The sequence below is a fragment of the Panthera uncia genome, chromosome B1, assembly GCF_023721935.1.
Source record: "Panthera uncia isolate 11264 chromosome B1, Puncia_PCG_1.0, whole genome shotgun sequence".
NCBI lineage: Eukaryota > Metazoa > Chordata > Mammalia > Carnivora > Felidae > Panthera > Panthera uncia.
In genome coordinates, this window is record NC_064811.1 from 1655683 (window position 1) to 1680730 (window position 25048).

Consider the following 25048-nt stretch of genomic DNA (forward strand, 5'->3'; position numbering starts at 1 on the left):
GGGACAGCGCCTCGTCTGTGTGGGGGGCTCGGAGTGTTTCCCCAAGTGAAAGGAGTCAGGGTTGATGCCCAGCGAGTGAGCAGAATCTGGTCAGTGGCAGTGTGTCCCAAGCAAGGTGTGGTGACTGGGGCCAGACTGTGCAAGGGGTGTCAGGGCCTTGGACTTGAAGTCGAGATCGTCGAGAGAACGCGGATTCATTCATTGAGCAAACATTTATTGAGGTCTTTGAATACGTGCTTGACACCGGGGTGTGACACTGGAAGAACTTCCACAAGTCTTGCCGTGTGCTGTCTGGCACGGTCAGGTTGCCGGGAGGTGTCCCGTGGAGTGGTTTCTGTTCTTAGGAGGCTTATGTTTTAGGTGAGCTGGGCAGCAGTGAGATACGAACAGCAGGGCAAAACTGTAGTGGAAGAGAGATCAGGAAGGAGTTCGTGTGGTCCTTGCGGCGTTACTTTGCCGCGCAAGCAGTGATCGCTGAGTGGTCCTGCCACAAGCTGATGATTACATGTGTCCGCGTCGGCTGGCACTTACACGGCACTTTCCGTGTCAGGCACTGTCGTGCCGTCCCTGTGTGTGTCTCCTTTCTGTCTTTACAGTGACTTGAAGCACAGGTGCCCTGGTCCCCAGTCCATGTTGAGGAAACAGGCACAGAAAGGCTAAGGACTTGTTCAAGGCCAGCTGCACAGCTAGGAGGAGCAAGGGGCCAGGGCCAAGCAGCACCTGCCCTTTTGGATATAAGGGGCTGGGGAGGTACTGTGACAGGTGTAAGGCCACCTAAGATGGGATGTGCTGATTCTCTGACCGGTCTTTGTGGTTTAGACAGTAATTTCCATACAGCATTTTTGAGGATTTAATGTGGTCTCGTGGGTTTTATTGGACTTTGTGCAGGTGTTGATCTCAAAGTTATATTACCTCAGGTTTTTAATTGACATGAGGACTAAAATCCTCAGAATTTTGAGAGTATTTTGGAGTCCATGCAATATTTATTTCACATATTCGTTATTTTTTTATGTATCTGTTACCATTCTTTTTTTTTTTTTTTTTTTACATTACTGTACTGTATTTATTAGAGAAAATCTCTGTATAAGTGGACCTGCACAGTTCAAGCTCTTGTTCAAGGGTCAACTGTACTGTGTTCATGGGAGAGTAAGATGATACAACCTTTATTAATTTTTTTTCAGTGAAAACAACCAATTTATTGTGTTCATGTAGAAACACAAAATTCTGAAAATAAAATCGAGATCAAAAGGTTAAAATACTATATTCAAGAAATGTGTTTTGTAGGGGTTATTATAATAGTTAATAAATATTCTCTTTTCCCTATCAATTATATTTTTAATTTTTTTTTTTTTACTTTTTAATATTTTATTTCAGTATTTGAAATCAATACTATTACACAGGTTGAATTACAGATTTGTATTTGAGGATATTTTACTAAGTTTTTGTTTGTTTTATTTTTTTTTTTTTAATTTACATCCAAATTAGTATATAGTGAAACAGTGATTTCAGGAGTAGATTCCTTAGTGCCCCTTACCCATTTAGCCCATCCCCCCTCCCACAACCCCTCCAGTAACCCTCAGTTCTCCATATTTATGGGTCTCTTCTGTTTTGTCCCCCTCCCTGTTTTTATATTATTTTTGTTTCCCTTCCCTTATGTTCATCTGTTTTGTCTCTTAAAGTCCTCATAGGAGTGAAGTCATATGATTTTTGTCTTTCTCTGACTGACTGATTTCACTTAGCATAATACCCTCCCGTTCCATCCATGTAGTTGCAAATGGCAAGATTTCATTCTTTTTGATTGCCCAGTAATACTCCATTGTATATATATACACCACATTTTCTTTATCCATTCATCCATCGATGGACAGTTGGGCTCTTTCCATACTTTGGCTATTGTCGATAGTGCTGCTATAAACGTGGGGGTGCACGTGTCCCTTCGAAACGGCACACCTGTATCCCTTGGATAAATGCCTAGTAGTGCAATTGCTGGGTCGTAGGGTAGTTCTATTTTTAGATTTTTGAGGAACCTCCATACTGTTTTCCAGAGTGGCTGCATCAGTTTGCATTCCCATAATTGTTACCATTCTAATGTCAATTTTGTGAAAGCATGAATTTGAAAAGGGGGAATTTTGAAGCTCCTAGTATTGTGTGGAAATCACTTAGCTGCTGGCTTTGTCCCCCCCCCCCCCCCCCATCCCCCATCATTTCATTTCTCTGTGTTGTGGTTTTCCTGACTGCCTTCTGAGGTCAATACACTAATGTCCACAATGCAATGTATACTTACAGGCAGAATTTATTTTAATTTTACATGTTTCTTAAAGGTCTGATGAGGTCACTTAAATGTCTTAGTGATTTGTGATAGCTGGTATCCTGGAAAGTCCTCATGTGACCTCATGTTCTTGAGAACGTCAGGAGTCTTTTGTAGAAAATAAAGTGACTTGAGGACATCCATATATAGTGGAATGGTGGTAGGAATTAATTTAAAAGCATGGCTTTGGGGAATGTGTGAGTGGTTTGAGGTAGATGAGAGAGTGAGAATTTTAGTAGGACCCCATGAATGCTAATTGTTACCATGTGCTTTTCATGATTCTAAGATGTTTCTGGTATTAGAGGATTGAATCTTTAGTCCTGTAAACTATGCACATTGTTAGTGTTAGGGAATATTCTGTTTCTTAAAGGGTAATCACCCATTAAACTTTGTAGGTCAGTTCTTTTTTAATCTGTTTTTGTTTGTTTGTATGTTTTTTTCCCAGTATCCATCCCACTTAAATTTGCCCTTTTCAAAAAAAAAAAATCTGTTTTTTCAAAATTGTGCTAAAACACGTATATCATAAAATGTGCCATTTAAACCATTTTTAAGCATACAATTCATAGACATTTACCACGTTTTAACTAGTTCCTATTGTTAACAATTTTCTAAGTCATTAACTTTTCGTAATAATGATTGTTGCTATTTTGGGGAAGGTGGCTTTCTGAATTGATTTCTAATAGCCAAATATTTACTTTTCTCTTCCTTTGAAATAATACTAGTCGTTACAGCTATGAACTTAACTTTAAGTACAGTTTTGGCCAGACACCTAAAGTTTTGATATATAGTGTTCTCAGTTTCGTGTTTTTCTCAGTCTTTACTCAGCAGACATTCAGTTAGTGCATATTATGTTCAAGTTACTATGGTAAGTACTGGGAATTTACTGGTAATCCCTGTCCTATAGTATTAAATATTGGTGGGACTGTAATTACAAATTTATGTCTTCATTAAAGTACTTGAGAGAGAGCTTTGAATATTGAAGTGAATTGGACTTTGAAATATGTGGTTTCAGCTTTTATAAATCTTACATTCCATTTGTTTTTTGTTTTTAAATTTTTTTTTTTAATTTTTTTAACGTTTATTTATTTTTGAGACAGAGACCTAACGGGGCATGAACGGGGGAGGGGCAGAGAGAGAGGGAGAGAGAGGGAGACACAGAATCGGAAGCAGGCTCCAGGCTCCAAGTGTCAGCACAGAGCCCGACGCGGGGCTCGAACTCACGGACCGCGAGATCGTGACCTGAGCTGAAGTTGGACGCTTAACCGACCGAGCCACCCAGGCGCCCCTAAATTTTTTTTTTTTAATGTTTATTTATTTTTGAGAGACAGAGAGAGACAGAGAGAGACAGAGTGTGAGCAGGGGAGGGGCAGAGAGAGAGGGAGACACAGAATCTGAAGCAGGCTCCAGGCTCTGAGCTGTCGGCACAGAGCCCGACGCGGGGCTCAAACTCACGGACCGCGAGATCATGACCTGAGCCGAAGTCGGACGCTCAACCGACTGAGCCACCCAGGCACTCCTGTTTTTTTGTTTTTAAGTGAATATGGCCTGTATAACTTGTGTCTGTTGGAATGTAGGTTTCTGTTTGCTTTTTGGTAGCCTATTTGATCAACTGTGCAAGTGTTTCATGGAATTTAATGCAAGAAGTATTCAGTGGAGTTTAAATCTTGACATAAATCCAACAATTATGTCTTATTTAAATTTGTCATTTATGTTTTTGTCTGCTTGGTTTGTTACAGATTGATAGGTGGCCTGTTTGACTATTGGTGACATCTGTTAATTTTTACCTGGAGACTTTACTGGCTTTGTATTTTATATATATTAACATGTTTATTTTTATGTTGAGTTGTGAGTTTCACGTCTTTATTAAAAGTATATTTCCTATTAACAGAGTAACCTTGTTACTTATAATGTTTATCTTTTCTTTAAAATTTTATTTTTAAGTAATCTCTTCACCTAATGTGCAGCTTGAACTCGTAACCCCAAGATCAGGAGTCACATGCTCCACTGACTGAGCCAGCCAGGCGCCCCACTTATGTTTTTCTGACTTTAAATTGCTACCCATGCATTTATTTTATTTGCATTTGCCTGCTTTATTTTGCCCATTTAAAACAGTCTGTCATTTTTATGGTAATAAATAGCTGCCGTTTTGACTTAATGGTTACTGTTACCATTAACCATTAATGGTTACTCTGGGTTACTTAACCCAGAGTCCTAGACTCTGTTAAGCACTTCACTTGTCATATCTCACTTGATTCTGTAGCAGCCCTCTGAGTGGATTTTTTTAATCTTCCCTTTGCAAATAAGGAAACTGAGGCTTGGAGGATTAATGACTTGCCTAAGGATAAACAGTGAGTATTTTCAACCACAGTTGTACAGTATTTTAAGTGTATGTTTTTTAAGCATCCACAGGATTCAGTGTTGCTTTAAAAAATAAACTTAACATTTTTTTTTTTTTTTTTTTTGAGAGAGAGCAAGAGAGAGAGAGCTGGGGAGGGGCAGAGAGAGGGGGACAGAGGATCCAAAGCAGGCTCTGTGCTGTCAGTGCAGAGCCCGACGCAGGGCTGTAATTCATGAACCACAAGATCGTGACATGAGCCAAAATCAGAAGTCGGATGGTCGACTGACTGAGCCCCCCAGATGCCCGTAGTGTTGCTGTTCTTGCAGGATGTGTCAGAAGGAAGTTTTAGAAGGAAGTTTAATGGAGAGGTACATATTTTTTGAAGACATTCTTTTTGGGATTCTGCACCTGTCTCATGTGTCTCTTTATCTTTGACCATCACAATATCTAGTCAACATTTGTGTTGAACTTGTTGGTTCAGAGGTATGAGTCCAGATGGCCAGGCTAACTTCTTATATACTGAAACTATTATCACCTGGTACAGGTTTTCAACTCTTGGCTACTAAGAGTTCTAACCTAAAGTTGCAGGGGTGGGAAGGAAGAATCTTCCGGATTGGTTGTTAGGTGCCAGTGAAAGATGCTGCTTGCACTTGGGCCCTTCTTTCCTGGAGAGGCAGCACCATGTCTGTCTTGGGCATCTGTGCAGAATATGTACAGCTGCGTCTTATGGGATGGCTCTCTAACCCCAAAGGTCTCCCATTTAATGTGGTGAGTCCCCAGTAGGCCATTTCATCATTCTCCCCAGCCAGCTGTTTTGGGTGATGGGGTATGTGACAAGATGAGTGAATCCCATGACCATGGGTCATAACAGTGAAAAGTTGTACAGTAAGTCTATAATGGTGACATGGGAGAACTGGGTGTATCAGTCTAGGTCCAATCAGGAAACAAACCATATAGTTAATTTATTTTTTTATTTTATTTTATTTTTTATTTTTTTAAACCATATAGTAATTTAAACAAGGGAAATTTAATATATTAAGAAATTAGCAAGCTCCGCTAGAGTAACTGTAAACTGGAAAGGAAACTCTAAAGTATACTCGAGGGCTGAGGGATAATACCCCCATGGAAGGACACATTTCGAAGGGGGCCACACCCCAAAGCTGGGGTTCATACCTTGTTGGAGCACATGTGGTTGCAGCTGGCTTGCCTGGGCCAGAGCTAGTCCACAGTCACTGGGCAGGCAGGATCTGTCTGTGGTGCACGCAAGCTGAGGCTAGTGGGTGGGCATGCATGGCAGTCAGGGCACCCCTGCAGGCAGGCTGCCTGGGATGCGTCATGTCTGTGTTGGGAGGGCCATGGGAAACAGACCTCTAGGGTTCAGGCGAGCCAGCGTCGATGGGCAAGTGTGCAGGAGTCTGGGAAGCACGGCCAGAGCCGATTGCTGGAGCGGTAGCCACCTTATTCAGGTGGTCAGACATTTCTGTGTATCATGTGGGCCAGGGCGGCTCCAGGCCACTATGTGGGACAAGGTTGGGTAGTAGGCTCACTAGATAGCCAGCCCTGCAGGACCCCTCACCTGTGCAGAGGCATGGGGGCTGAGGAGAGGTTGGAGGAAGCCAGTAACTGAGGCTGGGGCACAAGTCCGGCCTCTCTGGGGCTCCCAGCTATGTTGTTGCTTGCTGAGTGAGTCCAGTGCTAGAGAAAGCATGAAATGCCGAATACCAGACGAGCTGTGCCCTGCAGATACCTGGCATTGGAGAACCCAGATCGTTCTTGGCGGAAGTGTAGGTCACTGAGCAGATTCATCACTCCCACCCTTGCTGTCATGAGCGTATTAGAGTAAGTGTCAGGGAAAGAAGCTCAGAGACACGTGTGGCGCTGCTCATCTTGTCCACTGAGCTTTGAGAGCTGCGTTTGCAGGGCGTGTCCTCGCTGAGCATATTCACACAGGACACAGAGGCCCTTGCGTGCCGAGTCCGTCCTCACACCCCTTCTCTAGAGCCCTTTGCCACCAGTTATCGCTTCTTGTTCTTTCCAAATTCCTGACCGTCCTGCCAGACAGTAGCTTCCGTCAGTGAATTGGTGTGGATCTGCATCTCTGGCCATTCTTCCTTCCTGGCAAAGGGTCCATCCGACCATACTTCTCAGACCTGTGCCCGCTGGTCTGGATTTTCCTGCCACTGGGCCTTCAGGACCGAGTCTGAGTGTAGTGTCATGTTGCAGCCATCCGCTGGCTGGTGCCAACACATCACTTAAACCAACTGTAAACAGACTCAGCGTTTTCTTCCCTGACCGTTGGTCTTAGGGGAGTCCCTGAGAGGCTGTAGGTGTAGTTTCTAAAGTGGCGGTGAAGGAACTTGACTCTGCATATTGTGCATGTGATTCCAGGATCTTCTGGCACAAGTTACCCCGACGGGCAGCTCAGCTCCCGTGTCAGGCAGTCAGCCTTTCCTGTCTGTCTCTCTGAAAACCACTGGAGAGGCTTCTGCTTGTTCATTCAGTGAACGCTGCCTGCCCTAGGAGTGATGCTATGGAAGGTGTTAGTGGAAAGAATGTGATTGGGACAAAGTCTCTGGTCTCACTGAGCCATGGTCAGTTTCTCGGGAGAGGTGGGTGCATGTGGTTGAGAAGTGCTGCGGGAGCAGGAAGGCGGGACTGGCCACCCAGCCTGGAAGAGAAGGGGAGGGGGAGGGGAGGAGTCAGCTTTGAAAGGAAGATGATGCAGGAGTCCCAGCGCTCGCTCCGAGAGGTGAGAGGCGCTTTCCAGGTGGCTGATGGGAGGAGGAGCTTTCCCTGACCCCTCCCAGGCAGATGCTGGCAGAGAAGCCGTCCACTGTCGTCTTGGGAGTGCAGGTGTGGGATTCAGACTGCCTGGATTTGAATCCTAGCTCTGTGATGTTAGATGAGGTTCCCTGATGGTTCTGTTCCTTAGGTGTCACAGCTTTAAAATGAGACAGTAGTGCCTACTTTGGAGTCATTGTAAGAGTCATAGGAAGAAGTACATGTATGGCATTTCGCATAATGCCTGGCACTTGGCTCTTGGCTTTGTAGCCTGGTGTGAGTCATTTCCTCTCCTTGGGGCTTTTGTAGTAACATGCACATCTTTTTGTATTAATGCTCTTTCTTTCATTATGTTGGAACAGCTCACTCCTGTGGCATTTTCTCAAGAGCCAGAGAGTATATGTGGTCTTTGAATCTGTCTCCAGCATCTTGTAGGTCTTCCGTAAATACTGACTGAACCATACAGAGGTAGGCATGTAGGAGAAATGGATTATTTTCTAACTATGAGGTTTGTTTCTGTCAATTTATTTCTGGTAATATGTTTTTCCCCCTAAGTTTATTTATTTATTTTGAAAGAGAGAACGTGGGAGGGGGAGAGAGAGAAAAATCCCAAACAGGCTTTATACCAGCAGTGCTGAGCCCAATATGGGGCTCGATCCCACAAACCGTGAGATCATGACTTGAGCCGAAACCAAGAGTCGGATGCCTAACCAAGCGAGCCACCCAGGTGCCCCTCAGTCTTTGAGTCTTTAGTCAGATGACATTCATTCGACTAGAGCAGAGACGGTGTCTTCTCCCTCAAGGTGCCACCATATGTGGTCCTAGGCAGAAGTGTGGGTCATTCTTTATTAATCATAATGCTAGCCAGCACTGGACGGTCTCTAACTGTGTGCCAAGCTGGGGCTTGAAGCACTTCTTACCTCCTCATGGCAGGCCCGTGCGGCTGGTGCTTGAGGACAGAGAGAGGGTGAGTGACGCCCGTGTCAACATGCTAGTAAGTGAGACTGGGCAGTCCGGCCACGACTCGGCATTCTTAGTTATTTCAGTAGAGTTGTTTTTCCTTTAACTTTTTATTCTTTATTTTGAAAAATAAACTTTATTGAGTTATAATTTGCACACAGTAGGATGTACCCATTTTTTTTCAAGTTTATTTTCAGAGAGAGAAGGTACGGGGGTGGGGGGGTGGGTGCGGAGCAGGGAGAAAATCCCAAGCAGGCTCTGCACTGTCAGCTCAGAGCTTGATGTAGGGCTTGAACCCACGAGCTGCAAGACCGTGACCTAAGCTGAAACCAAGAGTAGGAAACTTGACCGACTGAGCCACCCTAGGATACACCCATTTTATTATTTTTTTAAAATTTTTTTTAAATTTTTTTTTTTAACGTTTATTTATTTTTGAGACAGAGAGAGACAGAGCATGAGACAGGGGAGGGTCAGAGAGAGGGAGACACAGAATTGAAACAGGCTCCGGGCTCTGAGCTGTCAGCACAGGGGCCCGATGCGGGGCTCGAACTCACGGACCGCGAGATCGTGACCTGAGCTGAAGTCGGCGCTCAACCGACTGAGCCACCCAGGCGCCCCGGATACACCCATTTTAAACATACAGTTTTCTGAGTATGGATGAATGTTTACCATACTTAGGAAATTTCTGGGGTACCTGGGTGGCTCAGTCGGTTAAGTCTCCAACTCTTGGTTTTGGCTCAGGTCATGATCTCACGGTTCATGAGTTCTAGCCCTGCGTTGGGCTCCAGGCTGACAGAGCAGAGCCTGCTTGGGATTCTCTTTCCCTCCCTCTCTCTCTCTCTCTGCCCCTCCTCTGCTTGTACTCTTTCTCTCTCTCAAAATGGACAAACTTAAAAAAACAAAAACAAAAAAACCCCTAGGAAATGTCCATCACCCCACCCAGTTCCCTCAAGCCCTTTGCCAGTCCACCCCCTCTCCTCTGGCCCCAGGCAGCCATTGATGATTCTTGATAGGATTTGACTAAAACCTTCCATCTTGCTGGCTATATTTTCTGTTCATTTATTTTTTGTTTTCTTTTCCCCCTTTTTTCTGCCTCTTCTCGGTTTTATTTAGCATGTTTTATGATTCCGTTTCATCTCTTCTGTTGACTTACTATTCATACCTCTTAAAATATTTTATACTTGTTGCCTTTGGGCTTACGGTGTACATTTTAATTTTTTGAATTTGTTTATTTTCAGAGAGAACATGTACTTCTTTCATTTCCAAAGCACCATGCATCTTGGTGACACTAGCTTCTCTACCAAGGTGTCACAGAAAGCAGATTTGAAACTCCCACTAGGTTACAGATCACAGTTACTTCCAAGTGATGGTCACAGTTAAGACGGCCATGTGTTTCAGTAGGCCTCCTTTGGGCTCCCCTTTCTCTTTCACGCACCCACACTCACACAGTGGGCAGGTCCTTCAGCCAGTGGGCGTGGCTGGCTCACTCCAGTACTGCCCCCCCGAGGAACATGACCACTCGGGTGAGCGACGCCCCACGGATCATACAGCCCTGTCCTGGAAAGCCACATCACTGTTGGATAAGCCCAGCATGTTGGCAGTGTCCGAGATCTTCTGAGTCCCCTTCGAGGTCAGTCTCTGGGCCCTCAGTCCTTCCAGAATACTGTGTCCGACTCCACTGAGGCCATCCATGCCGTGGTGAATTTTCTGGAGGGAAGAGTCAGACCACAGTGAGTCATGCATTAGGGTGGTGGTGTCAGAGTCATTAGTGGTGGAGGTGGCACCCAGAAGCTCCTCTTGCTGTCTTGTCTCTTCTGCTGCGCCCTTGTGTACCGCTGATGCTGGAAGTTTCTGAGAGCAGTCTACAGGTACTGAGTGTGCAACTTTAACCTGTCAGTGTGAAGCGTGGCGTTCTTTCTTTGGTTAGGGGGCTCTTTGCTGGACATAATCCCTAGAAGTTCTAGACGGCTGAATATCTGGTCTATGTTTGCTTAGATTTTGTTTTCTACTAAATACAGAGACTATTTGTCTGTCATCTCAGTCCCATGTGAGACTGGGCCTTAGGGACCTGCTTGTGTGTTTGCTGGTGTAGTGACTCCATGTTGCCAGCCCCCGCCAGGTCCGGTCCTGGCTTTACAGTGTACATTTAAGGAAAAAAAAATGTTTTAAGTTTGTTTTTGAGAAAGAGAGACATAGCATGAGTGGGGGAGGAGCAGAGCGATAGGGAATCCGAAGCAGGCTCCAGCCTCTGAGCTGTCAGCACAGGCCCAACGCGGGGCTCGAACCCACGAACTGTGAGATCATGACCTGAGCTGAATGGGACGCTTAACCGCCTGAGCCCCCCAGGCGCCCCTACAGTGTACGTTTTAAATTCGTGCAAAGTGTACCTTCAAATGATATTATATTGCTTCACAGCGTAGTACAGGCATACTGGTTTTATATTGTGCTCCGCAGATACTGTGTTTTTTACAAATTGAAGGTTTTTTATTGGTGCCGTTTTTCCAAAAGCCTTTACTCCCTTTGTGTCTCTGTCTTAGGTTAGTAATTCTCGCAATATTTCAGAGTTTTTCCTCATTATTATGTTTGTTATGGTGATGTGTGATCAGTGATCTTTGATGTTACTATTGTACTTGTTTTGGGGGCACTATGAACTGTGTCCATTAAGACCGTGGACTTAATTGATAAATGTGTGTTTTCTAGCTGCTCTGTAGAATGTCAGTCACCATCCCACAACCCTCGCTTTCCTCAGGCCTCCCCACTCCCTGAGACACAGCAGTACTGAAATTAGGCCAACTAACAACCAACCCTACAGTGGCCTCTGAGGGTTCAAGTGAAAGGAAAGGTCACGCATCTCTCACTTGAAATCAAAAGCTAGACATGATGAAGCTGAGTGAGGGAGGGATGTCTAAAGCCAAGATAGGCCGAAAGGTAGGCCTCTTGTTCCAAACAGCCAAGTTGCAAATGCCAAGGAAAAGTTCCTAAAGGAAATGAGTGCTACTCCAGCGAGCACATGAATGATAAGAAAGGGCCTAACTGCCGGTAGGGAGAAAATTCCAGTGGTCTGGAAGGAAGAGCAAAACCGCTGCAATACTCGCTTAAACCAAAGCCTCTTCCAGAGCGAGGCCCTGACTCTCTTCAATTCTGTGAGGGCTGGGGGAGGAGAGGAAGCTGCAGAAGAAAAATCTGAAGCTTGCAGAGGTTGGTTCGTGAGATTTAAGAAAGACGCCGTCTCCATAACACAAAAGTGCCAAGTGAGGCAGCAAGTGCTGATGGAGAAGCTGCAGCAAGTTCTCCGGAAGGTCTAGCTAGGATAATTCATGAAGGAGGCCACACTAAACAATGGATTCTCAGTGTAGACGAAAACAGCCTCATTTGGGGAGAAGACTGGGACTGTCATCGCTAGAGAGGAGAAGTCAGTGCCTGACTTCAAAGTTTCAAGGGACAAGCAGATTCCCTTGTTAGGGGCTAATGTAGCTGGTGACTTGAAGTTGGAGCCAGTGCTCATTTACCGTTGGGAAAATCCTAGGGCCCCGAAGAACTGTGCTGAATCTACTCTGCCTGCGCTCTACAGATGGAACAACAAAGCCTGGATGACAGCATATCTGTTTACGACATGGTTTACCAAATATCTTAAGCCGACTGTTCAGACCTACAGTTCAGAAAAAAAGATTCCTCTCAAAGTAATACTGCTCATTGACGTTGTACCCAGTCACCCAAGAGCTCTGGTGATGTATAGCAAGGTTAATGTTGTTTTCATGCCTGCTGATACAACATCCATTCTGCAGCCCATGGAGCAAGGAGTAATTTTTAACTTTGACTTTTTAGTCTTACTACTTAAGAAACACATATCTTGGGGCGCCTGGGTGGCTCCGTCGGTTAAGCGTCCGACTTCAGCTCCGGTCACGATCTCGCGGTCAGTGAGTTCGAGCCCCGCATCGGGCTCTGGGCTGATGGCTCAGAGCCTGGAGCCTGCTTCCGATTCTGTGTCTCCCTCTCTCTCTGCCCCTCCCCCGTTCATGCTCTGTCTCTCTGTGTCCCGAAAATAAATAAACGTTAAAAAAAAAAAAAAAAACACATATCTTAAAAAATATAAGGCTGTAGACGCCATAAATGGTGACTCTTCTGATGCAGCGTAAATTGAAAATCTTCTGGAAATGATTCACCATTCTGGATGTCCTTACGAAAACGTTTCTTGCCGTGGCTCATGGGAAGAGGTCAAAATATCAATATTAACAGGAGTTTGGGAGAAGCGGGTTCCAGCCCTCATGCAGGACTTTGAGGGGTTCAAGACTCCGTGACGAAGTCGCTGCAGATGGGGTGGAAACAGCAAGAGAACTACGATCAGGGGCTGAATGGCTGCGATCTCAGGATAAAACTTGCACGGATGAGGAGCGCTTCCTACGGAGGAGCAAAGAAAGTGGTTTCTTGAGGTGGATTCTGCTCCTGGTGAAGATGCCGTGAAGACGGTTGGAACGACAACAAGGATTTAGAATATGGCATAAACTTAGTTCATAAAGAGCGGCAGGGTTTGAAGGGACTGACTCCAATTTTGAAAGACGTTGTACTGTGGGTAGAATGCTGTCAGACAGCATCACGTGCCACAGAGAGATCATTTGGGAAAGGAAGAGGCGGCAAATTCATTCTCTTGTTTTGAGGAACTGCCACAGACACCCCAGCCTTCAGCAACCAGGACCCTGATCAGTCAGCAGCAGTCTGCGTCAAGGCAAGACCCTCCACCAGCAGAAAGGTTGCAGCTCGCTGAAAGCTCGGATGATGGTTAGCATTTTTAATAGACATTGTATTTATAGTAATTTTAAAATAAGATACAAAGTTCAAGTATGTACATAATTTTTCTGCTATTGCACACTAATAGGCTACAGTATACTAGTGTACTGGGAAAAAGAAATTCATTTGAGTGGCTCTTTGCAGTGGTCTGGAGTTGAACCCACAGTCTCTCTAAGGTCTGCCTGCCAAAGGGCCTTTACATAGTGTATTCCCAATTCTCTGATGTTATTTATTTTGCATTTATATGTGCTATTAACACACAGTACTCACTATTTTTGCTTTTGAAAGTTATCTTTTAGTGCAATTCTTGAAAAAACAGAAAAGACTGATTTTATTTTACTTGCTTTATGTTTTTAGGGCTCTTCTTTTTGTAGATCCAAGTTTCAGTATTACTCAGATTCTTTCTGCCTGAAATATCTTACATTTCTTGTAGGTTAAGTCTCCTGGCAATGAATTTTCTTCAGTATTTGTTTCTGAGAAAATCTTTCTCCATTATTTTTAGAAAGATATCTTTGCTGGGTATAGAATTTTGACTTAATAGGTGGTGGTTGTTGCTTTTCCCTTTCAGTACTCTAAAAAAGAAAAAAAAATCACCATCTTCTGGGTTTCATGTCCCCATCCTTCCCCCCCCCCCCCCACCAGGAACCCTGCTGTAATCCTTGTTTTTGTTCTTCTGTGTCTAATGTCTCTTATCTCTGGCTGCCTTCAAGATTTTCTCTTTTTCGTTTGTAGCATTTTGGAAGTGATATAATGAGGCAGGTTTTTTTTGTGTTTTTTTTTTTGTTTGTTTTTTTGGTTTTTTTTAGCCTAATTGATATTCTCTGTGCTTCTTGGATCTGTGGTTTGGTGTGTCATTAATTTTGGAAAGTTCTCAACCGTAATTTCTTCTGCTCTGTTCACCTCTTGCTAGGATTCTGATTACCTATAAATGAGAATGTTTCCTATTGTGTCACACTTGTTGTTTGTTCCCCCCACCGCCCACCTTTTCTTTTTGTGTTTTAGTTTGGGTGAGTTGATCTGTCTTCAAGCTCACTGATTCTGTAGTGTTCATTTCCCTGCTGAAACTACCTTTCTGATGTAGCATGTTGTCCACTTTTTCTGTTAATAGTCTTTAATATATTAATTATATATAGTTATTTCAAATTCCCTGTTAGATAGTTCCAACACCTGCTTCATGTCTGAATCTTGTTTTCATGATTGCTCTGTCTCTTGGGAGTGTGGGGTTTTTTCCCCCATGCCTTTTATATGCTTTACAATTGTTTTTCAAAGCCAGACATACTGTATAGGACAGTAGAAACTGAAGTAAATCATTTTCATGCCTGGAAATGGACACAGCTTTCTTTCTACTTGGTCTTTAGTGCTGTAGTTTGTATTACTCTCGTTAAAAGTAGACCTAGGTTTAGGATTTATTGTTGCTTTGGTTATTGTCAGTGCACCACAGCTGTCAAAGTTCTGTAGCAATGGCTTATGTTTAGTGTGAAGGTGGGTTACCAGAACTCTGTAATTCTGAGTTTTAAGCCTTCCCTATTTGTAGTACTTCACAAAGTGTATCTTTGCACACCCTTATTCCTCTCCGTCCGTCCTAGTAGTAGTCTTCAGTTGGCTGTTATTTGAAGCTTTTTTATTTAATCATGTTTGGTGGTGGTGTGGTGCTGTCTTCATTATTCTGAGTAAGACTCCGTGTTAGGCATGTATGGCAACCCTGAGTCTTGGGGAGTGGCCCTCTTGGTTCTTCTGTCCCTTCTTCCTTGGCTCAGGTTATGGGCTCATTGTGTAATCCTGCCCCTTCTCCAGGAGTAAATGCCACCCCCCCCATTCCCTTCCCCAAGTTGTAATGAGTGTTGACCACAGCCCTCCCCTGTACAGATTAAGGCTTTTGTTCCTTAGTGGAGATGGAAGGGAAGGACCTGGCTGAAATTTCTTGCCCCTCCCACTTGGCTGCTGCTCCCCTGCCCAGTTCTGTGCTGCCATCAGTGCTTCTTAGGGCTCTTTCACGTCTTTTCAGTGACCATCCTGTGGGTTTCGTAGACAGGTTGCAAAGGGATACGGACTTCCCCAATTTCTGTGACCCCAGGAGTTGTCCTGACAGTTTGCAGTCTTCACAATTTGTCATCTGGTCATAACAGTCTTCTTACCAGTGCCACATTGCATCCACCTCAGGTGAGTGTGTATGCTCTTTCCTTGAAGGCACTCGGAGTTTGGGCCAATTTGCTCTGTGACCTCAGTTCCCTGGTAGCTTCAAAAAAAGTCTTGGACTTGAAATTAGTTGGTTTTCATTGTTAAGTGTGGGAGCAGTCCATGCTGGGGCAGAAGCCAGAAGCAACCTTCCTCTGTCTTGAGGAACAGAAAGAAGTTTTATAAAGCTTGATGAAGTCCAGTTCATCATTTTTTTTTCTTTTATCATTAGTGCTTTTCAGGATCCTAAGAAATCTGTCTACCCCAAGGTTGAAATCTTTTGTCTACTCTAAGGTTGGGAAGATTTTTTTTACTTTGTTTTCATATTAAAGTTTTATAATTTTAGCTTTTTATGTTTTTAAAGATTTTATTTTATTTTATTTATTTTTTTTTTTAATTTTTTAACGTTTTTATTTTTGAGAGAGAGAGAGAGAGAGAGGGAGTGAAGGTGAGCGGGGGAGGGGGAGGGGCAGAGAGAGAGGGAGACGCAGAATCGGAAACAGGCTCCAGGCTCCGAGCCATCAGCCCAGAGCCTGACGCGGGGCTCGAACTCACGGACCGCGAGATCGTGACCTGGCTGAAGTCGGACGCTTAACCGACTGCGCCACCCAGGCGCCCCTAAAGATTTTATTTTTAAGTAATCTCTGTACCCAAGGAGAGACTTGAACTCATGACCCTGAGATCAAGAGTCGCACGCTCCACTGGCTGAGCCAGCCAGTGCCCCTATAATTTAGCTTTTATGTATAGGTCTGTTATCCATTTCACATTAATTTTTACAGTGGTGTTAGGTAAGGTTGGAGGTGTTTTCCTATGGATTTCTAGTTGTGTATCATTTACTGAGAAGCCTCTTCCTCACCAACTGAATTACCTTGTTCTTTTGTCAAACATTTATTTCTTTTTTCAAAACTTTTTTTATTGTTAAATGCTATAAAAGAGCATAAAATGAACGTATAGCTCTGTAAATTATTTGAATTTGACCCCTAGTATGAGTACCAGTCAGATAAATAGAACATTCTGGTGACTCGAAAAGCCCACTAAAGGTTGGTTACAGTTCCCTTTCTTTCCCTTTGTAGGTAACCACTAAGCATACATACCTAAACAGTATAGTTTTGCCTGTTTTTGAATATTACATAAATGGAAGCAAACTACCTACAGTCTTTGGTATATGGCTTTTTTCATGCAATAATATTTTTAAGATTTGTTTTGAACTGAGCTACAATTTGATCATTTTATTGCTGAGTAGTGTTTCACTATACGAGTAGACTACAATACATTTATCCATTCTATAGTTGATGGGTATCTGGGCTATTTCCAGTTTGGAGCTGGTATGAATAATCTTGTACAGGTATCTTGGTGCCTACAAAACAAGGTATCAGGAAAGATATGTATTTAGAAGAGAAACTACTTGGTCATAATATATTGTGTTTTTGAAGTCTTAAAATATAGTGTGTGTTCCCCAACATGGTTATACCTGTTTCCACTCTACCAGCAGTGCACCAGAGTTCCCGTGGTTTTGTTTTTTTGCCTAAATGGTCACAGTTGTTTTTTTCTTTTAATTTTTTTAACGTTTATTTATTTTTGAGACAGAGCATGAATGGGGGAGGGTTAGAGAGAGAGAGGGAGACACACAATCTGAAGCAGGCTCCAGGCTCTGAGCTGTCAGCACAGAGCCCGACGCGGGGCCTGAACCCACGGACTGTGAGATCATGAACTGAGCTGAAGTTGGACGCTCAACCTACTGAGCCACGCAGGTGCCCCAACACAGTTTTTTTTAAATTTTAGCTACTCTGCTTGGTATTTTACTGTGATTTTAATTTACATTCTTTGACTATATGTTAATTGACCATTTGGATATCCTTTTTTTGTGAAAGCCTGTTCAAGTCTTTTGCTCATTTATTTTCTATTGAGTTTTAGATCTTTTTCTTAGTTTTTTTTCTTTCTTAATGCTGTCTTTTGTCTAGAAGTTTATTTAAAAATTTTTTTTAATGTTTATTTATTTATTTATTTTTTTCATTTTATTTTTTATTTTTTATTTTTTTTATTTTTTTTAATTTTTTTATTTTTGGGACAGAGAGAGACAGAGCATGAACGGGGGAGGGGCAGAGAGAGAGGGAGACACAGAATCGGAAACAGGCTCCAGGCTCCGAGCCATCAGCCCAGAGCCTGACGCGGGGCTCGAACTCACGGACCGCGAGATCGTGACCTGGCTGAAGTCGGACGCTTAACCGACTGCGCCACCCAGGCGCCCCTTTAATGTTTATTTTTGAGAGAGAGAGAGAGAGAGAGAGAGACAAGAGTGTGAGTGGGCAAGGGGGTAGAGAGAGAGGGAGACATAGAACCCGGAGAAGGCTCTAGGCTCGGAGAAGGCTCTAGGCTCCGAGCAGGCTCAGCACAGCACCCAACGCAGGGCTCAAACTCATGAACCGCGAGATCATGACCTGAGCCGAAGTCAGAGGCTCAACCGACTGAGCCACCCAGGTACTCCTGGAAGGTTATTTTTAAATAGTTAGATCTGGGGGCGCCTGGGTGGCGCAGTCGGTTAAGCCTCCGACTTCAGCCAGGTCACGATCTCGCGGTCCGTGAGTTCGAGCCCCGCGTCAGGCTCTGGGCTGATGGCTCGGAGCCTGGAGCCTGTTTCCGATTCTGTGTCTCCCTCTCTCTCTGCCCCTCCCCCGTTCATGCTCTGTCTCTCTCTGTCCCAAAAATAAATAAAAAAACGTTGAAAAAAAAAATTTAAATAGTTAGATCTGTTCACTCCTTTATGCTGTAGTTCTTTTGATGTCTTGCTTTAAAATGTTTTCCTTCACTGGAGATCATGAAGATACCAATGTTATTTTTCACATTTAGGTCTATAATTTGAAATTGATTTTTGTATATCATGTGATGTAGGGATTATATTTTATTTTTCCTTCATTTGGATACATAGTTGTCCTAATACTATTAGTTAAAAAGGATGTTCTTTCCACAGTGCTATGGAATGCCATCTCTGTTATAAATTTAGAGTCTATAAATATCTTGGTTCTGTGTTCTTTGTCTGTTTGTCTATCCTTGGATCAATACCATTCTCCCTCAGTTAGTGCAGCTATTTTTTTTTTTTTAATGTTTATTTATTTTTGAGAGAGACAGCATGAGCAGGGGCGGGGCAGAGAGAGAGAGGGAGGGAGGGAGGGAGGGAGAGAGGGAGGGAGAGAGAATCCCAAGCAGGCTCCATCCATACTGTCAGCAAAGAGCCCAACATAGGCTCGATTCCATGAACCATGAGATCATGACCTGAGCTGAATTCAAGACCTGGACATTTAACTGACTGCACCCCCCTGCCGGCGCCCAGTACAGCGTTTTAATAAGTCCTGGTAGTCCTCCTTGTTTTGGTTATTCTTGGCTCCCTTGTCTTTTTATGTAAATTCTAGACTCTCAGTTTCCATATACAGATTTGTTTGAATTTTGGTTCAAATTCCATTGAATATATAGATCAGTCTGAGGAATGATGACATTGTCACCTCGAGTTTTGCATCTTTGAAGCTGATATTTTTCTCCATTTATTTGAGTATCTGTACTTTTCTCAATAAAAATGTATAGTTTTCTCTAACTTTGAGTTTTCATCTGTAAGTGTGTGATTTCCGTTTACTTTGGGTGTCTTTACTTTTGTCAATGAAGATTTACAGTCTTCTCTTTTAGGTATAGTTTTCTCTGCATGGTTTCCCTCTAGCTTTCGATTTATTCTTTGGCATTTAATAAGTTTTAAAATCACTTAACTTAGAAACAATTTCAAATTTATAGAAAAGTACAAAAATATTACCAAATTTCTATATCCTCTTGGCCCAGATTCCCCAACTTTTGGCATTTTATTACATTTGCCTTATCATTACGTCTCTCCCTTCCTCTCTCTTCCCCTTCTTCTCTCTACACACACGTACATGTTTTACGATTTTTCTCTGGGCTCCCTTGAAGAAAAATTATAAACATAGTGTCCATTACCTCTAGTATGAATGTGTATTTTTCTAAAAACAGGAACATTCTTCTCCATATAAATTGTATACCTGTCAAATCAGAAAATTAGCATTGTTATAGTATTAACATCTCACCCACAGGTTCTTTCAAATTTCACCATTTGTCCCCCAAATGTTCTTTTAAAAAAAAAAAATTAATGTTTATTTATTTGGGGTGGGGGATGCAGAGAGAGAGAGGGAGGGAGGGAGGGAGGGAGGGAGGGAGAGAGAGAGAGAAAGAAAGAAAGAAAGAAAGAAAGAAAGAAAGAAAGAGAGAAAGAGTCCCAAGGAGGCTCCATGCTGTCAGTAGAGAGCCCGACACAGGGCTTGATCTCAGGAACTGTGAGATCATGACCTGAGCTGAAAGCAAGAGTTTGGATGCTTAATCAACTGAGCCACTCAGGCACTCTGCCTCCCCCCACCCCAGAGTGTTCCTAATAGCAAAAACAAATGAAAGAACTTTCCTCCCTGTTCCTTTATGGTCCAGAATAAGTTTCAAGATCACTCACTGCATTTGGTTGCCATATTTGGAATTTCTCAGTCTTTTGTCTTTCATGACCTTGACTTTTTTTTTTCTTTTCCAGATTTTATTTTTTGGGGCACCTGGATGGCTCAGTCGGTTGAGTGTCCGACTTCAGCTCAGGTCATGATCTCATGGTTCATGGGTTCGAGCCCCGTGTCCGGCTCTGTGCTGACAGCTCAGCACAGAACTCAGATTCTATGTCTCCCTCCCTCTCTGCCCCTCCCCTGTTCATGCTTTGTCTCTCACTCAAAGATAAATAAACAACAACAACAACAACAAAAAGATTTTATCTTTGAGTAATCTCTATATCCAATGTGGGGCTCAAACTTACAGCCCCAAGATCAAGAGTCACATGCTCCACCAACTGAGCCAGCCAGGCACTCTGACCTTGACATTTTTATGAGAGACTGCACACTTGGTAGAATGATCCTTAACTTGGGTGTATCTGAGGTTTCCCCCTGATTAGACTCAGATTTTGCATTTGAGCAGGAATTTCATACAAGTGATGCTGTGTTCTTTGTAGCACATCATCTCAGGAGTTTGTGGTGTTGATTTGTTCCATTATGGGTGGCGATAACTCCCACCTAATGGTTAAGCTGTTATCTGATTGGTTTGTTCACTATAAAGTTAATAAGAATCTTGTATTTACTAGTAATGATTAGGTAATGTCTTTTGTAGGGAAATACTTTGAAGTTGTTGTAAATGTCCTGTTTCTCATCAGACCTTCTCCCTCTGGTTTTAGCATCTGTTGGTGATTCTTAGTTGAGTCCAGTAAATCTGTGGTAGCCAAATGGTGACCTTTTAATGTTGTCATTCCTTTAGCGTTTATTGACGCTCTGCAGTAAGCTAGGGCTCTCCTTTCTTGTTATCTGTGTACCCCCTATATAAATATGAACTTACGGGTTTCTGTTTTATGCATTGTATCAAATATAGCCAGATTTGGTGGAAACTTCTGGTTTTAATAGGTTATATGCTGGCTGCTGAATCCTTTAGACATATCTTCATTGTTCTTTGAGTCTTTCATTATAGTACCAGAAGTTCCGTTCTTATGTTGAGTTTTTTTCTGCCACAACCCTGAAATCAGCCATTATTCTAAGAAGCCTTGGTTTCTTTTAATAGACCATGGTATTTACAAATCAAAATTTGGGTGCTAGATGTTCTCACAGCCAACAGAGATAGGAAATAAATGTATGTGTGTGTACACATCCACCTGTATCGGCTTTTGTGATCTATTAAAACCAGGAGTTTGCACCAGCTCTTTTCAGTTCTGGTCCAGCATTTGGAGTTTATTATGGCCTTCTTCCATTGTATATTTGTGCCCCTCTAATCCTACAGTGAGAAACCTCGCTGCAATATCTTCAATATATTTCCTCATTTCCTCAGTCCTTGTGTTTGTAGCTAGTCTCCAACTGCCAGCCACGTTTCGCAGCCCTGGCTCCACTGACCCGTGCTGCCCTTGCTTATTATGTCCCTCTGTACCAGCAACACTGGTTCACACCAGCCATAATGGCCAGTTTCCATGAGTGTAGTACCTGGTGGCTTTTTTGTTTTTTTGGTAGATGTTATAAGTGCTAACTTAAATTTTTAAAAAAAGTATTTGTTGTTGGTATATGGGAATATAATTTAAAATATTTTGTTATTTATCAACATTTGTAAGATATTCTTATTTATTTTTACATCCTTTTGGGTTTTCTGTGTGTACAATTATATCATCTGCAAATAGTGACACTTCTTGTTCTCTTTTCTAATCATCAGTCCTTGTATTTTTCTTTCCTGACTATTGTGGCTGGGATCTCTAGGATAAAGTTGAATAGAAATGATGGTTGCAGGTACCTTCAATCTCATTCCTGATTCCAAAGGGAAAACTTGCACTGTTTTGTTTTTACATTTTTTGTTAATAGATTTTTTTTTTTAAAGATAGCCTTTATTTATCATTTTAAGAAAGTTACCTTGTATTCCTGGTTAATTAGGAATGTTTTTCTTAATGAATGGATGGATGTTCAGTTTTATCAAAAGCCTTTTCTGGCATCTGTTTAATTACATGGTACTTGTGTCTTGTTCTGTAATGTGATAAAGTAATTAGAAAATCAGCTCAGTGTTGAACTATGAATTCTTGGGTAAAAACCCACTTTGCCATAGTAGTATCCTTTTCTGTCTATTGCCAGATTCAGTTTGCTCATACAATTATTTAGAATTTTTTTGCATTTATTTTCATGAATGAGAGTAACTTGGAATTTTCTTTCATCTGTTGGATTTCAGGATGTAGATTATGGTTAATTTTTGGTGTGTACCTTTTTCTGTTATCTGGAAGAGTTTGTCTAAAATTAGACTTATTACGGGGCGCCTGGGTGGCTCAGTCGGTTGGCGGCCGACTTCGGCTCAGGTCACGATCTCGTGGTCTGTGAGTTCCAGCCCCGCGTTGGGCTCTGTGCTGACAGCTCAGAGCCTGGAGCCTGCTTCGGATTCTGTGTCTCCCACTCTCTCTGCCCCTTCCCTGCTTGCTCTCTGTCTCTCTCAAAAATAATAAACATTAAAAAAAATTTAAAAAAATAAAATAAAATTAGACTTATTTCTTAAACATTTTGTTTTTGGGATGTTTGTTTATTTTTGAAGGAGAAAGAGACAGAGCGTGAGTGGGGGAGGGGCAGAGAGAGAGACACACAGAATCCGAAGCAGGCTCCAGGCTTCGAGCTGTCAGCACAGAGCCTGACGTGGGGCTCAAACTCACGGACCACGAGCTCATGACCTGAGCTGAAGTAGGAGGCTTAACTGCCTGAGCCCCCCAGGCCCCTACACTTATTTCTTATTAAATTTTGCTAGAAGCCATCTCAGCTTGGACTTACATCTGGTCAAGTTTATTTACTAATTAAAGTACTGCTCCAGTTTCGATCTATCTGTTTTGGTAAATTGTACTTTCTAGGAATTCTTTGAACATTTCATCAAACTTTCACCAAAAGTTTGACCTAAATATGTTGATACTTATTTATTGTTATTGGTATTTTAAGTGAGTTTGATGTAACGATGTTTTCATTTTGACCTCGGTGTTTTGTACTTTCTCCTTCCTCTTGAGTCTCGCCATTACCTGTCCGTTTTTTTTGCTCGTCTGAGAAGCAGTTTTTGGCTTTGTTGGTCTCTGCTAATGCACATGTATTTTGATTTTGATGCCCCACCTATACTCCACCTCCCTTAGCTGGCTGGTGTGCCCATGCCCCAGCGATGTGAGCCCTAGGACTCATACAGCTGTATTTTGGGAAGGGTGCCTTCATCTGAGCAGCTGCCTTGCCCAGGAAGGGACTCCAGCACATCTTCCAGTGTCTGGAGCCAGCTCACCTACGTCGAATCCTCGTTCTGAGACTTACTAGCCAGCGTGAACAAGTTTCTCAAACTCAGCACTTCAATTTTCTCTTCAGTAAAGTGAGGATGGTAATTGGACTCACCATATAAGGCTGTTGGGATGATTAGAAGCTCCTGTACATATTGAGGAGATTAGCCTATTGCCTCTGTATTGCAGATATTTTGTCTAAGTTGGTATTAAAAAAAAAACAAAACAACTTTATGCTTTACAGAAGTTTTAAATTTCTGTGTTAAAAAACTTGGGAGTTTAAAAGGATTAAAGTATTTCGAGCTATTGTCAGCTGTAGTCAAATTCTCATTTTCTAGCTGTTCTTTTTCCTATTTGTAAATTATTCCCTGTGACTTCATTTCCTTCTGCTTAGGGCTGGATATTTATTCTTTATTATTAGTTCATAGAAGATGGGAAAAGGGAGAAATAGTGACTTTCCAGCCCAGTACTGCTCAAGAGAAATGGAATGTAAGTCACATGTAATTGTAAAATTGTTAGTAACCAGGGGCGTGGGGCGGGGGGGTTGGGGGGTGGGGGGCCTCAGTCGGTTAAGCGTCTGACTCTTGATCTCAGCTCAGGTCATGATCCCAGGGTTGTGGGATTCTGCCCCGTGTCAGTCTCAGCACTGAGTTTGGAGCCTGCTTGAGATATTCTCTCTGTCTCTGTCTGTCTCTGTCTCCCTCCCTCCCTCCCTCCCTCTTACTCCTTCACTCTCCTTCTGCCCCTCCCCCGCTCGCTCTCTCAAAATAAAAAAAAGTGGGGAGGTGGAAAGAGTAGATGAAACATAATTGTTGAAGCTGAGTGATGGGTACGTGAAGAGTTCATTATACTATTCTTTCGTCTTTTGTATGTGTTTGGGATATTTCCATAATAATGTCTTGAAAGTGTACTGAGGGGGTACCTGGCCAGAGCTTGTGACCCATCATCTCAGTTTGAGCCCCGTGTAGGGTGTAGAAATTACTTAAAATAAAACTGGGTACCTAGGTGGCTCGGTCAGTTAAGCATCTGACTCTTGATCTCAGCTTAGGTCTTGATCGCAGGGTTGTGAATTCGAGCCCTGCGTTGGGCTCCATGCTGGGCGTGCAGCCTACTTAAAAATATTTTTTTTTTAGTAACCATCTTATAAAGGTAAAAAGAAACAAATATAATCAATTTTACCTAGTATATATTACTTAACCTTAAGTAACCAGCGACAATATTATTTCAGCGTGGAATCAATACAAAAATTATTACTGAAATATTTGCCTTCTTTTTTTTATACGAGTCTTTGAAGTCTGGTGTGGATTTTATACTTTGCCACATCTCAGTTTGACTAATCACATTTCAAGTGCTCTGTAGCCACATTTTGACAGTGGCTACCAAGCTGGATCTTGTGTTAGTTTAGGGATCAGCTCAAAGCTGTCTAAAATTGCTTTTGACTTTGCTCTTAAAAAAATTTTTTTTTTATTGAGGTATGATATACAACATTATATTAGTTGCAGGTGTACAACATAATAAGGCAGTGTTTGTACACACATGATCACCACAGTAAATCTGGTATCTGTCACCACACATGGTTGCAGACTTTTTTCTTACGATGAGAATTGTTCAGATCTGTTCTCTTAGCAACTTTCAAATATGCAATACAGTATTGTTAACTGTAGTTGTCATGACGTACACAATGATGTCCCTGGGACTTACTTATCTTATAACTGGGAGCTTGCACCTTTTGACCCCCTTCACCCATTTCTCTCCTCCTCCAGCCCTGCCGCTGGCATTGCCAGTCTGTCTTGTCTGAGCTCAGTATTTGTTCTTTTTATTGTTGTTTTTTAGATTCAGCATGTAAGTGAAACAATATGGGATTTGTCCT

The 25048-nt window shown here is 42.6% G+C and overlaps 1 protein-coding gene and 1 pseudogene across 2 annotated transcripts in view; one reads left to right on the plus strand and one right to left on the minus strand.

Moving 5' to 3' along the window:
• FAM193A (family with sequence similarity 193 member A) overlaps nt 1–25048 on the plus strand; it is a 163555-nt gene that overhangs the window by 29693 nt on the left and 108814 nt on the right. The window contains exon 1 of one of the 2 annotated variants that reach the window (XM_049630179.1): nt 4170–7895. The exons of the other annotated variant lie outside the window; for it this stretch is intronic. The gene's annotated coding sequence lies outside the window, so the exon portion shown is untranslated. Of the gene's footprint in view, nt 1–4169; nt 7896–25048 lie in introns of those variants that run through there. 2 annotated transcript variants of the gene reach the window in all.
• Nucleotides 9871–10488, minus strand: LOC125923922 (Golgi SNAP receptor complex member 2-like; annotated as a pseudogene).